Raw genomic sequence first — 14,201 nt, 5'->3', positions numbered from 1 at the left:
TGAACATGCCACCTTTTCCTTTCTGTGCTGGATTTGTGAGCGCTAGTTAAATGCTAGTAACTAAACTCATACATAGTTATATGGGATTATAGCTATTTTGATATGCCCCTGTACAACCAGGTCATACAGTGTGACCATATCTAGTGAGCTCTCAAAATAGGAGAAATATAAGGATATGCTAAGAAAAGAAAAGTACTAGACAATGCACTGTACCCACAGTGGGTGACCATTAAAATAGCATAACGAGCCCTCTCTCTCCCCAATAGTATAGAATATCCAGCACATCTGCTTTTATCGAGGGTGGGAACCTATGGGCACTGTGTCATCCTTCTCAGGGAGAAACAAGTCTTTTTTTTACTACACAAAAACCTCAGCAAATTAATGCACATCATGAAAGTGTTCAGTGTTTCTTACCACAGCACTGTCCATCCAGACGAAACCACCCATACGTGTGTCAAACTCTTTGCAGTTTAACAGAAATAAAAAATATAAAAACATGGCTGATGTTGATATTTCTTTATGCAAATTGTTTCCTATTTGGTGGAAAATGAAAGAGAATGTGCCTTCTGTAAGTGACATATTTTTAAATTTTTTTTTTTTTTTTTTAAAGCGAGTCTGTCACTTTCAAATGGGCTTTACAATGTTGTACGGGACTTAGTGTCACGCAAGGTGAGGGAACGAACAAGTGTACAACGACGCGAGAAGGGGGATGGAAGCCCAAAAACTAGGGAGAAGGGGAGTGGAGACCCCTAGGCAGATCTAATATCACCCTTACTACACTATCGTTCCTATATAGGTTCCGCACCTATCGCCGAGCAGGAACCATAATCCCTGAATGTCCCTAGAGCTAGGCCCTACATAGGGAGGGGATGAGGTGAACACTAGAGATGAGCGTTGTTCTACTCGAACTGTTCGCCAATCTCAAATTCGAGCTGTTTTGGGCGGTGTTCGAGCCGTTCGGCGAACACGAACGATTTGAGAAAAATTCGGCTGTTCGAGGTTATGTTCGATAACTGTTCGTGCACCAAAATCATAACTGGATTTTTTCTCAGTAATGATGAAAATTAATGTTAATACGCAGTTTGAGTGTACAGCGGGGTGGGGGGAGGGGCAGGGGATGGATCTCTGCAGGAATAATAAAGATCTCCATTTTTTTTTCTCTTTCCCGCATTTACAGTGGGTAGGTGCAATCTGTCAGCCTATCAGCAGCGCACACACGGAGCGAAGTGCTTTTTTTCACACAAGCAAGGGCATGTGTCATTGGCAGTGTATGTCACATGTCCTTGCCCTATAAGACCAAGCCATTTTCCCCGTCGCCACCATTTTCTCACTGCTGCAGCTGCGTGTTAGACGGCACCGCTGTTGCTGTGTGCGCTATACCTTGTTAATTTCAAGCCAATTTTCGCACAAATCTACAGATAGCTTGGGAGTAGGGAATAGTTGTGATTGCAGTCCTTTTAAGGACTAGGTTACAGCATTTCCTACGACTTTTATCAGGCAGGTCTGTGCTCTTAAATAGATAGATTGTGGGAGTAAAGACTAATTGTAATTGCAGTCCTTTTCAGGACTAGGTTACATCAGTTCCTATCAGTTTTTGCCAGGCAGGTCTGTGCCAGTGCTGTGCAAGTTTTTTTCACAGCATTTGGCTGAATCTAGCAAAGCTAATCCTTTTTGGCCTATTGCAGAGTGTGTTAGTCAGTGGAGTAGCCTATCTGTGTTGCAAGATATACCACCTGTGTATAGAATACCAATTTTTTTACTGCACCTAGTGAAGTAAAATCTTTTGGGCATAGCATCATTCTATTAGTCCATCTATACTGACCTCCATCAGGTTGCAAATTGAATATAATTTTTTTCTGCATCTAGCTCTGAAAAAATATTTGGGCTTCTAGCAGTGTGTGGGACTTGTTCTATTAGTCCATCTATACTGACCTCCATCAGGTTGCAAACTGAATATAATTTTTTTCTGCATCTAGCTCTGAAAAAATATTTGGCCTTCTAGCAGTGTGTGGGACTTTCTCTATTAGTCCATCTATACTGACATCCATCAGGTTGCAAACTGAATATATTTTTTTTCTCCATCTACCTCTGAAAAAATATTGGGCTTCTAGCTGTGTGTGGGACTTGTTCTATTAATCCATCTATACAGACCTCCATCAGGTTGCAAACTGAATATAATTTTTTTCTGCATCTACCTCTGAAAAAATATTTGGGCTTCTAGCTGTGTGTGGGACTTGTTCTATTAGTCCATCTATAATGACCTCCATCGGGTTGCAAATTAAAAATAATTTTTATCTGCATCTACCTCTGAAAAAATATTTGGGCTTCTAGCTGTGTGTGGGACTTGTTCTATTAGTCCATCTATACTGACCTCCATCAGGTTGCAAACTGAATATAATTTTTTTCTGCATCTAGCTCTGAAAAAATATTTGGCCTTCTAGCAGTGTGTGGGACTTTCTCTATTAGTCCATCTATACTGACCTCCATCAGGTTGCAAATTAAAAATAATTTTTATCTGCATCCAGCTCTGAAAAAATATTTGGCCTTCTAGCAGTGTGTGGGACTTTCTCTATTAGTCCATCTATACTGACCTCCATCAGGTTGCAAATTAAAAATAATTTTTTGTCTGCATCTAGCTCTGAAAAAATATTTGGCCTTCTAGCAGTGTGTGGGACTTTCTCTATTAGTCCATCTATACTGACCTCCATCAGGTTGCAAACTGAATATATTTTTTTTCTGCATCTACCTCTGAAAAAATATTGGGCTTCTAGCTGTGTGTGGGACTTGTTCTATTAATCCATCTATACAGACCTCCATCAGGTTGCAAACTGAATATAATTTTTTTCTGCATCTACCTCTGAAAAAATATTTGGGCTTCTAGCAGTGTGTGGGACTTGTTCTATTAGTCCATCTATACTGACCTCCATCAGGTTGCAAATTAAAAATAATTTTTTGTCTGCATCTAGCTCTGAAAAAATATTTGGCCTTCTAGCAGTGTGTGGGACTTTCTCTATTAGTCCATCTATACTGACCTCCATCAGGTTGCAAACTGAATATATTTTTTTTCTGCATCTACCTCTGAAAAAATATTGGGCTTCTAGCTGTGTGTGGGACTTGTTCTATTAATCCATCTATACAGACCTCCATCAGGTTGCAAACTGAATATAATTTTTTTCTGCATCTACCTCTGAAAAAATATTTGGGCTTCTAGCTGTGTGTAGGACTTTCTCTATTAGTCCATCTATACTGACCTCCATCAGGTTGCAAATTAAAAATAATTTTTATCTGCATCTACCTCTGAAAAAATATTTGGGCTTCTAGCTGTGTGTGGGACTTGTTCTATTAGTCCATCTATACTGACCTCCATCAGGTTGCAAACTGAATATAATTTTTTTCTGCATCTAGCTCTGAAAAAATATTTGGCCTTCTAGCAGTGTGTGGGACTTTCTCTATTAGTCCATCTATACTGACCTCCATCAGGTTGCAAATTAAAAATAATTTTTATCTGCATCCAGCTCTGAAAAAATATTTGGCCTTCTAGCAGTGTGTGGGACTTTCTCTATTAGTCCATCTATACTGACCTCCATCAGGTTGCAAATTAAAAATAATTTTTTGTCTGCATCTAGCTCTGAAAAAATATTTGGCCTTCTAGCAGTGTGTGGGACTTTCTCTATTAGTCCATCTATACTGACCTCCATCAGGTTGCAAACTGAATATATTTTTTTTCTGCATCTACCTCTGAAAAAAAATTTTGGGCTTCTAGCTGTGTGTGGGACTTGTTCTATTAATCTATCTATACAGACCTCCATCAGGTTGCAAACTGAATATAATTTTTTTCTGCATCTACCTCTGAAAAAATATTTGGCCTTCTAGCAGTGTGTGGGACTTTCTCTATTAGTCCATCTATACTGACCTCCATCAGGTTGCAAACTGAATATATTTTTTTTCTGCATCTACCTCTGAAAAAATATTTGGGCTTCTAGCTGTGTGTGGGACTTTCTCTATTAGTCCATCTATACTGACCTCCATCAGGTTGCAAATTGAATATAATTTTTTTCTGCATCTAACCCAGCCAATAGTTTTGGCCTAATACCACAGTTTGGCCACTCAGCTCTGCTCGGTTCCCATCCATTGTTTTTTTGTGCAAACAACTCCAGAGTTGTGAATTAGTTAACCACCAAAATGAGTGGAAAAAGGCCTGCTGCTGGTGGAAAGGGGAATAGGCGTGTTGGGAAGGGGAAAAAAGGTTGTGTCCGTGGGGTAGGTGTTAAAGCAACAGTAACATCTGCAGAAGAAAGACCATCTTCCAGCCAAACTAAAATGTCTACTTCTTTTAGCGGACAATGTGATAAGATCCCTTTCTTACGGCCACGCCAATCGCTACAAATTCCAGATGAGGCACAAAAACAGCTGGTGCTTCAACGGATATCAAGTGCTCCTTTAAGTGGGCTCTCCTCCACATCAACTTCAACATCACAAATACTCCAGTCCTCAAAGGTGTCACCCCAATCGCACTTGCTTCCTCACAGCTCCCAAATCTCCAGCTGCCCGTCTGAGTATGAGGTAGAACAGATGGTTGAGTCTGCAGAGCTGTTTACTCATACTATAGCCTGGGAATCAGAGGTCGACTCTAGCGCATCTGTGAATCCAGACGAGGAAATGATCTGCACTGATGCCCAGAATCTTTATGAATCGGATCCAGGACCAGACGCAGAAGGTTCTGACCATAATGTAGACCCTCATTCCCAAACTGTAACTCCTGTTGGTGGAGACAATGAGGAAGACGATGATGAGACTCAAATACCTGATTGGAGCGACAACTTTAGTTTTTTGTCAGGGCAGGAACAGGTTGGCTCTGAGGACGATGGGTGTGATAACGCACAGGGTGATGATGATGAGGTTGGAGATCCCACTTACTGTCAACCCACAGTCAGCCAAGAGATGAGGTCAGCAGAGGAGGTGGAGGAAGATGCTAGTGACGACGAGGTCAGGTTGCGCCTTCCTGGACAGAGACGTAGTACTGGAAGCACGTCAACAACTGCATCCTCAAACACAACTCTGCCTCTCACCACAAGTCGTGGTGGCTCTTCAGGTCGCATGGGTGCTAAGCCTTGCATAGCCTGGGCATTTTTTCAGATCGATAAAGATGACCCAACTCGTGTTATCTGTAACATTTGTCAGCAAAAGCTAAGTAGAGGCCAAAAAATACATAGTTTGAGTACTTCATGCATGAACCGGCACATGGACATGAAGCATAAGTTGCAGTGGGAAGCTCAGTGTGCTACAATGCGGCCTAGCCGGCCAGGCCAACCACCGTCTGCCATATCTTGTGCATCCGCGGCCTCTTCATCCTCTGTGACTGGGGGGACAGCAGTCACACCTGTTTTGGGGCGCAGACCTGCCACCTCTTTACCCGCAACAGCCAGCGTGATTGGCAGGTCATCATTTTCTTTGGAGGTGGTAACACCAGCTGGTGTTGAGCGCTGTCCGACATCGATAGCACCACCTTTGGATCAAGGCAACCTAACATGTCCGCCTGCATCTTCCTCACAGACCGGCAGTTTGCCGGGGACACCCTTATCAACCCCGTCTAAGCACAATAGCCAGCCCTCGGTCCCTCAGATGTGGACAAGTAAAAGACCATTTCCTCCTAGCCATGAGAAAGCTAAGAGGTTGAATTTCACCATCTGCAAGCTCTTGGCTACAGAAATGCTGCCTTTCCGCCTGGTGGACACATAGGATTTTCGAGACCTTATGTCCGTCGCAGTGCCTCAGTACCAGATGCCCAGTCGGCACTACTTCTCAAAGAAAGGTGTGCCTGCGCTCCACCAGCATGTCGCACACAACATCACCGCTTCTTTGAGAAACTCTGTGTGTGACAGGGTGCATTTCACCACAGACATTTGGACGAGTAGGCATGGACAGGGGCATTACATGTCGCTGACTGGGCACTGGGTAACTATGGTGACAGCAGGACAAGGGGCTGCTGTCCAAGTCTTGCCGTCCCCACGAGTTGTGCGTCAATCCTCTTTATGTCAAAGTTCCTCCACTGCTTCTGCCTCCTCAACCTCCTCTCGGTCTTCCACCTGCACCCAAAGCCTGTCTGGTCATGCCACAAGCTTTCTAACTGCGCAGAAGGGATCCTGCACACCTCCTTACTATGCTGGCAGTAGGGCTCAACGTCATCAGGCGGTTTTTACTTTGAAATGTCTGGGAAATGTGAGTCACACAGCTGAGGAGTTGTGGTCAGCTCTGGAGAACCAATTTCATGAATGGTTGTCTCCACTGGACCTGAAACCAGGGAAGGCCGTGTGCGACAATGCTGCAAACCTGGGTGCGGCCCTTCGCCGGGGCAATGTCACACACGTGCCTTGTATGGCTCACGTGTTGAACCTGGTTGTCCAGCAATTTTTAGCCCACTATCCCAGACTAGATGGCCTTCTGCAGAGGGCACGGTCGCTGTGTGCTCACTTCCGCCGTTCGCATCCCGCAGCTCAGCGACTTACATCTCTACAGAAGTCGTTGGGCCTGCCACTTCACCGGCTAAAATGCGATGTGCCTACCCGGTGGAATTCAACTCTGCACATGTTGCAGCGACTGTGGCAGCACCGACAAGCCCTGGTGCAATACGCTCTGACGTATAGCCTGGGCCAACGAGATCCGGAGGTGGGGCAAATCACGCTGGAGGAGTGGTCTCAGATCAGGGACCTATGCACCCTTCTGCACAGTTTTGAAATGGCGACGAAGATGTTTAGTGCTGACGATGCCATTATCAGCATGACTATTCCGGTGATTTACATGCTGGAGCACATGTTAAACAGAATTCGGAGTCAGGTGGTGGCACAAGAGGAGGTGGAGGAAGTAGAGGAGGAGGAGTTGTATGCGGAAGGGCTAACATCTGCAAGGTCCAGACGGTCGGCAGCACCAAGGCGGCAGGCATGTGAGGGTGGGGGAGATGGTTTTACCAGGGCGCATGGTAGCAGCCAAACTAGTGAGGAAGGTGCAGAAGCCCAGGAAGAAGTGGAGGACGAACTGATGGAAGACTCATCAGATGAGGGAGACCTTGATTACATTTCTGTTGTGCGAGGTTGGGGGGAGAGGACAGAGGAAGGAAGCATGATTGTTACCTCGCCACCAACACAACAGGGACTTGGGGCTCCTGGATGCGCAACACACATGAGTGCCTTCTTGCTGCACTACCTGCAACATGACCCTCGAATTGTGAGAATTAGAAATAATCCTGACTACTGGGTTGCCACACTGTTAGATCCCCGGTACAAAAGTAAATTTGCAGAAATTATTCCTGCCATAGAAAGGGATGCACGCATGCAGGAGTATCAGCAGAGACTGTTGCAGAATCTTACATGTGCTTTTCCACAAAACACCAGTGGTGCACGTAGTGAATCTCACAGTTCCAACTTGCCAACCGTGGGACCGTCAAGTGTTCAGCACTCAAACCGTAACAGAAACACAGTATCTGCTGGTAACATCAATTTTGCGGAATCATTTCACCACTTTTTTAGCCCATCCTTTGCAAGGCCACAGGAGACAAGAAGTCTGACACATAGTCAACGCCTAGAGACGATGGTACAGGAGTATCTCCAAGTAAACATTGAAGCCATGACTGTGTCACTGGACCCTTGCTCTTTTTGGGCTTCCAATCTGGATAAATGGCCGGAGCTAGCCACTTACGCCTTGGAGATCTTATCATGCCCCACAGCCAGCGTTCTGTCTGAACGTGTGTTCAGCGCTGCTGGTGGTGTGCTGACAGATAAGCGCACGCGGCTCTCCACTGATAATGTAGACAGACTCACGTTCATAAAGATGAACAAATCATGGATCCGAAACGACTTTTCTACCCCTGTGTCATCCTGGGGAGAGTAAAAGCTTGATGATTGGTTAAAATCACCCTACCAACCGTTTTAAGCTTTCAAATTACTAATCATGTTTATCTGTATCTTGACTGGAAAATAATTTGGGCTTTGTAGCAGTGTGCAGCACTGATCCTATTAGCCCATCTATACTAAGCTCCACCAGATTTAAAATTAATAATAATTTGTAGCTGCATCTAGCCCGGAAAATAATTTTGAGGCTCCGAGATGCGCAAGACACATAAGTGCCTTCTTGCTGCACTACCTGCAACATGACCCTCATATTGTCAGAATTCGAAGTAATCATGACTACTGGGTTGCCACACTCTTAGATCCCCCAAACTTTTCGATCAACCTTTTCATTTTAATAAAGACCAAAAAAATGGTCATTTTTGAAATTATAAGTATTAGCAGGTTATTAGAAACTGAAATCAAACAGTTTTCAACTCAAAACTTTATTCTAGGTGATGTTACATTTTCACATAGGACCCCTTGTTCGAAAGGAGCTTCTGAACTCTCTCGTCCATTGAATTTGTCAGGTTTTGGATGGTTTCTGCTTCAATTGTTTTGCATGAGGACAGAATACCCTCCCAGAGCTGTTGCTTAGATGTGAACTGCCTCCCGCTATCATAGACACTCCTTTTGATGATGCTCCAGAGGTTCTGAATGGGGTAGAGGTCAGGGGAGCATGGGGGTCACACCATAAGTTTGTCCCCTTTTATGCCCATATCAGCCAGAGATGCAGATGTTTTATGTGCAGCATGAGATGGTGCATTATCATGGAAAAAAATGATCTTGCTGTGAAATACATGGTTCTTCTTCTTGAACCATGGCAGGAAGTGCTGTTGAGAAAATCCACATACATTATGGAGTTCATCTTTAGCGCCTTCAGGGATCCTAAAGGGGCCGACAATCTATCTCCCCATGATTCCAGCCCAAAACATTACTCCACCTCCTCCTTGTTGGTGCTGTAGCCGTGTTTGCGTGGGGTGTCCATCAACCAGCCATCCTCCACTCCATCCATCTGGACCATCGAGCGCTGCACGGCACTCATCCGTGAACAAAACAGTTTTGAAATCAGTCTTCATGTAATGTTTGGCCCACTGGAGCCGTTTCTGCTTGTGTGAAGTGGATAGAGGAGGTCGACAGGATGGCATATGCACAGCTGCAAACCTCTGAAGGACCCTGCATCTTGTTGTTCGGGGGACGTTGGAGGCACCAGCAGCTTCAAAAACTTGTCTGCTGCTATGACAAGGCTTTTTTTGCCGCTGCTCTTTTAACCTGACGTAATTGCCTGTAGGAAAGAGTCCTCAATTTGCCCTTATCAGCACGCACACGTGTGTACTGTGAATCAGCTACATACTTCTTGATTGCCAAGACACTTCATCCTGATCATCGCACAATGTTGATTGTAGTCATGCCTTGACCTAAACACTCCACAATTTGTTGCTTCTCAGCAGCCGACACATCCTTTTTCTTTCCCATTTTGGCAGAAAATGTAGGCTGCTTAATAATGTGAGACAGCCTTCTTAAGTAGTCTTGCCTTTCATTGGACACACCTGCCAAACTAATTAGCACAGGTGTCTGCAATTGCTTACAGTGATATAAAGAGCCCTGACACACATCACCATCAATGAGTTTAACTGACAAACAAACAAATTCTTCCCTTATCACTCCTAAACACTTTTTGCATAATAATGTGGAACACAGTGTACATGTGCTTTTCCACAAAACACCAGTGGTTCACGTAGTGAATCTTACAGTTCTAACTTGCCAACCGTGGTCTGTATGGTGTTGTTCAATAAAGGGCCCAAAATTAAGATAACATAGATGGGAGAGGTCTCTATGAATAGGAATTCCTAAGTATTTGATACCCTGTGAGGGACAGGCAAAGGGAAAGTTGGACTGGATGGAATCCTATATGGATTTGGAGAGGGAGACATCGAGGGCCTCAGACTTCGCTGCATTGATTTTAAAATTTGACCATGTAACAAAGTGATCTATTTCAGCCATAACAGCATGGATGGATATATGTGATTGAGTGATATATACTAGTACATCATCAGCAAATAGAGAGCACTTGTACTCGGTGCCTCCCACCTCAATCCACCTAATATTGGGGTTATGGCGAATTGATGAGAGCAGGTGCTCCGTCACTAGGATGTATAAGAGAGGGGACAGAGGACATCCCTGCCTTGTCCCATTGGTGATTGTGAAAGGTGATGAAAATGTTCTGATGCACCCCCTGGGCCTTGGGACACCCGGAGCCGGACCCTTTTTGGTGGATGCTGGTGGTTGTAGTCTTCGTGGCGGCGACCCGGTTCCGTGGCTCAGGGTGGTCAAACCAGTGGCGGAACTATTTATGTGGTTTTGATGTTTAAATGTCCGACTGCGCCACCCGTGGATTGCGGTCAGAGTGAACCGCCGCTGCAGGGCAGACCGCTGAGGCTGGTGTTGTGGGTGCAGCAGAGCGTAGCATAACTCCCCACGGGAGGAGTATAGTCTCAGGGTAGTGTATGCGGAGGATGGGGGTGATGGTGCAGGGCAGCAGCAGTAACGACACGGAGTCAGTGATGCAGTCCAGGGCCTTTACTCACAGTTCTTATTATCCAGACCACGTCTGCAGGTAACGGCTGCCCACGTCGTACTGTGCTCACCAGGTGAGGGGCTCAGACAACTCCCAGATAACTTTGGAGCGCTTCACAGGACCCCCTTTGTGTGTCCTTTGTCTGGCCTTTCTTACCAACCCTTCTGTCCGGCTGCCTCGGGCCTCCTCTTGGTAAACTTGGCGCCAGTTTCCCTGACCCTATGTGCTGCCCTCCTAGCGGGTGTAGCGAGGGGCTGCGCCATATAAAATGTCACAGCCTCCGGTTTCTAGCTGAGGGTCGTTTCCTGCCTCCACTAGTTTCGGGGACCGGTCTCCCCCTTTGGCCTGACCCCTCCATGCAGGTGGATTCGGGCGTGCGGTGGCGACTCGCCCGTCCGCACCCCTGGGATCCCTTCGTTCCTCGTTCCTGGAGCCTTCTCCGCTCCTCTTCCTTCCTTCTCCCTCTTCCAGGCCTGGGCCTCTGTTACTAGGCCCGCCTCCGGAGCATAGCTCATGCAGAGCCCCTGCTCCCTGCCACTTCTGCTCAGACTTCTCTGCACTGAACTAAGATGGTGCCCACCTTTTATACTCCCTTCTCAATGCACCCAGGAACTGCTTCCTCCCTGCTCCTGCACTACAGGGTTCCCCTTCCTCAGTGTTCCCTCCCCCCACTCCAGCCAGGGACAGGGACTGTCGTGCCCATTTCAGGGGCATATTGGTCGCCCTGCCCCACGGCAATGTGGTGTAATGCATGCAGGTGTCGGGTCCTGATCCACACTCCATCCTTACCTGAGAGTGAGATATCACACCTCTGGGTGAGGTGCAATACCTCTGTAGTAACCGAGCCCTCATGGTGCTACATTTCCTTTTATCTTCAGCCTAGGTGACGTATTGCGATACAGGCCCGTGATTTTGGCTATAAAAGGGTCCCCTAGACCACTACCCCAAGATTTTTAAGAGAATCATATATGGCGTGCCAGGAGACTCTATGGAATGCTTTCTCAGCATCCAACGAGAGTATCTAATTACAAATTTTTAACTGCATCTAGCCCAGGAAATACTTTGTGCCTAGTAGCAGTGTCTGCTAGTCAGCGGATTATCCCGGCTGTTAAGCAAGCTACACCACCTGTAGTTTGGACACTTAATTTTTTCAAAGGAAATGCTTCGGGACCACAGGATACTCAGTGAAGAGCATCAGGAGGCACCCCAAGGCATAGGGGCTGGGACTGGCAGTAGGATGCCTTGCGGTGGACAGCCGAGCTCGATCCTTATAAAAGCTTTTTAACTGCAGCAGCTTTAGTGGACGCTACTGGAGCTGGAATTACGCGGCTGCTGGCATGAGACTTGCCCTCCAATAGATCCTTGTAAATGGATTTAAAGTGTATTCATTCAAATTAAAGAGACAATTTAAATTAAAAAGCTTAGAGCTGCCTCCACCACAGGGGGGCTCGCTCGACCCACCAGCGGACAGGCACCAGTATTGGGAGAGGGGGGCTGGCCGTCAGGGTTCACCGCGGCTCTGGCACAAACCCGGCGACACGGAGGTGGCACGGGCAGGAACGGACTGAACGTGTCGGCTTCTCACTTTTTGGATTTTAGAAGGGCATGACATGCCTATATCTGTGTCTCCCCCTCCTTTTACTCCTCCACCTCTTTTCTTTTCTCATGACTATATGTACTTGTCACTTTTCCATGTGTTAGTTGTGTCTTCTGAGCAGTTTGTCAGCTTTTGGACACCTTTGAAGGTGTTTTCTATGTGTTTCTATGTGTTTTTGTTTGCCTGCCATTGGTTTTAACGGTGTTCGAAGGTGTTCGACGAACAGTTCGACGAACAGTTCGGCGAACACACGGGTGTTCGACGAACCGAACCGAACTCGAACACTACGGGGGTGGCTCAACACTAGTGAACACTAGTCAGGCCCCACTGTAACTAAAGACAACAAGGTAAACAAGCAAAGGGGAAACACTTAGCTTGAGGAGACAATGCCAACTGTCCTCCAAGGGACGTCCAAGAAGAAACTAGCTGACTACTAGTACTCCAGGCATGGACAGAGGAACATAGAACTATCACTGATGACTCTCTGAAGAAACTGAGAGTTTTTAACTAACAAGCAAGGGTGTGTCAATTAGCAGCATAAGATGGAGGTCCCTGCTGGGTCCTAAAGGAAGGAAGATATCACTACACTACAGAGATGAGAGGATCAAGAAGGCATCTGCAATGCCAAGTGAAGTGACCTTCTACAGCCGGAATCCAGAGCGACTGTCTGTTGCACTTGATACACCCGTGACAGTTCTGATTGACAGTGCTCGATCTGGGAAGTGAGCATTGCTTGAATGCTACCGGTGTGCATGCAGTCATGTACTCATTTAGTGGCCACTCACGTCCTCCCTGTCTGCTTTCTTCTGATGACACTCTCTGTACTTCCGGGTCTATTAGTGTACCGAGCAGCATAAAAACAAAAGAGGCAAGGGTGAGAAACTGGTGTAAAAAACTTTGAAGAGTCACAAATTTTTTTACAAGGCTGAGTTGGTCAAAATGTTGCAATTTTTGGGGCTTAAATGGGCGAAGTTGGAGAGTAGCTGGGGTGCGATTGGACGTGGCTATGACCACTTGTCAAATTCATCACTAATGGCAGCATTTTTCACATCAGAAATGTTAATCCAGTTCCTGACGGGAATATAATTTTTGGTGAGGTTCACAGAGGCGCATATCACTGATAGGATGTGCCAAATTTATTAAGTGGCCTGCGTTTACATGCCCCTCATTAAGACTGGCATGCAAAATACCAGTCTTAATGAATCATGGCCTAAATCTTCCCTTTGCGGTCATTGAAGGGTACAAACTGAGGTAAATTTGTCACTTTACTTCATTAGTGGGGGACCTCAGATAGACGCATTTCTTCCACACCCCAAAAAGTAAACATCATTTCCAGTAAAAGAGTAAAGCCGCATTTAGACTACATAACCTGCATCCGAAAACAACCACTGGTTGGCTACATATTGGCTGATCAGTAGTCATTTAGTAACCTGTTCAGAATGGCTCTCCTAGGCCTCATTCTCTGTCTCATAGACTTATATTGAGAAAATGACCAGAGGGCCACATTATATGAACTAGCAGGTCACAAACGCAACCAAATGATCCATGAGAGGACCAGCGTTGGAAACAGCTGAAGACAGTGACCGGTATTATTATTCTACTTAGCGCGCCATCATATTCTGCAGCGCTTTATCATCACTGTCCCCATTGGGGCTCACTATCTAAATTTTCTCCACCACACAAGCTCAGAAAGAACATACATACCCCTTGTAGACAGTGCCAGACTGGGGTGTCAGGCTCCCACCCCTAACATTGATACTGGGGGCCCACTGATCAGCTACATGCAATATTACCTGACCCTCATTCATATATTCACCAGTGCTTCTTTATAATAAACTAGGTAGTTTGTTAAATGAATAATGAGATGCTTATTTTATCTCTACATCATGCATTAAGTGTACTGTGTCAAGCACTGCTCATGTGGGAGGGTCACACCTCCTGTGCAGGGGGCCTACCAGAGGATTCATCTGTTCCCCCGTGGCCAGTCCGAGCAAGCTTGAGGTTGTTGTCCTTGGTAGGATTTGAATACAAGACTTCATTGCTGCAAAGCAAGAGTGCTAACCACTGAGCCACCATGCTGCCCTATTTTCATATACATAACTGATTGTTATCAGAGGAAATAATGAAATAAATCACTGGAGTAGCT

This window comes from Phyllobates terribilis, unplaced genomic scaffold (assembly GCF_046119375.1).
Source record: "Phyllobates terribilis strain yellow unplaced genomic scaffold, ASM4611937v1 Scaffold_2__4_contigs__length_985480577, whole genome shotgun sequence".
Classification (NCBI taxonomy): domain Eukaryota; kingdom Metazoa; phylum Chordata; class Amphibia; order Anura; family Dendrobatidae; genus Phyllobates; species Phyllobates terribilis.
Note: the sequence above shows the minus strand (reverse complement) of the source record.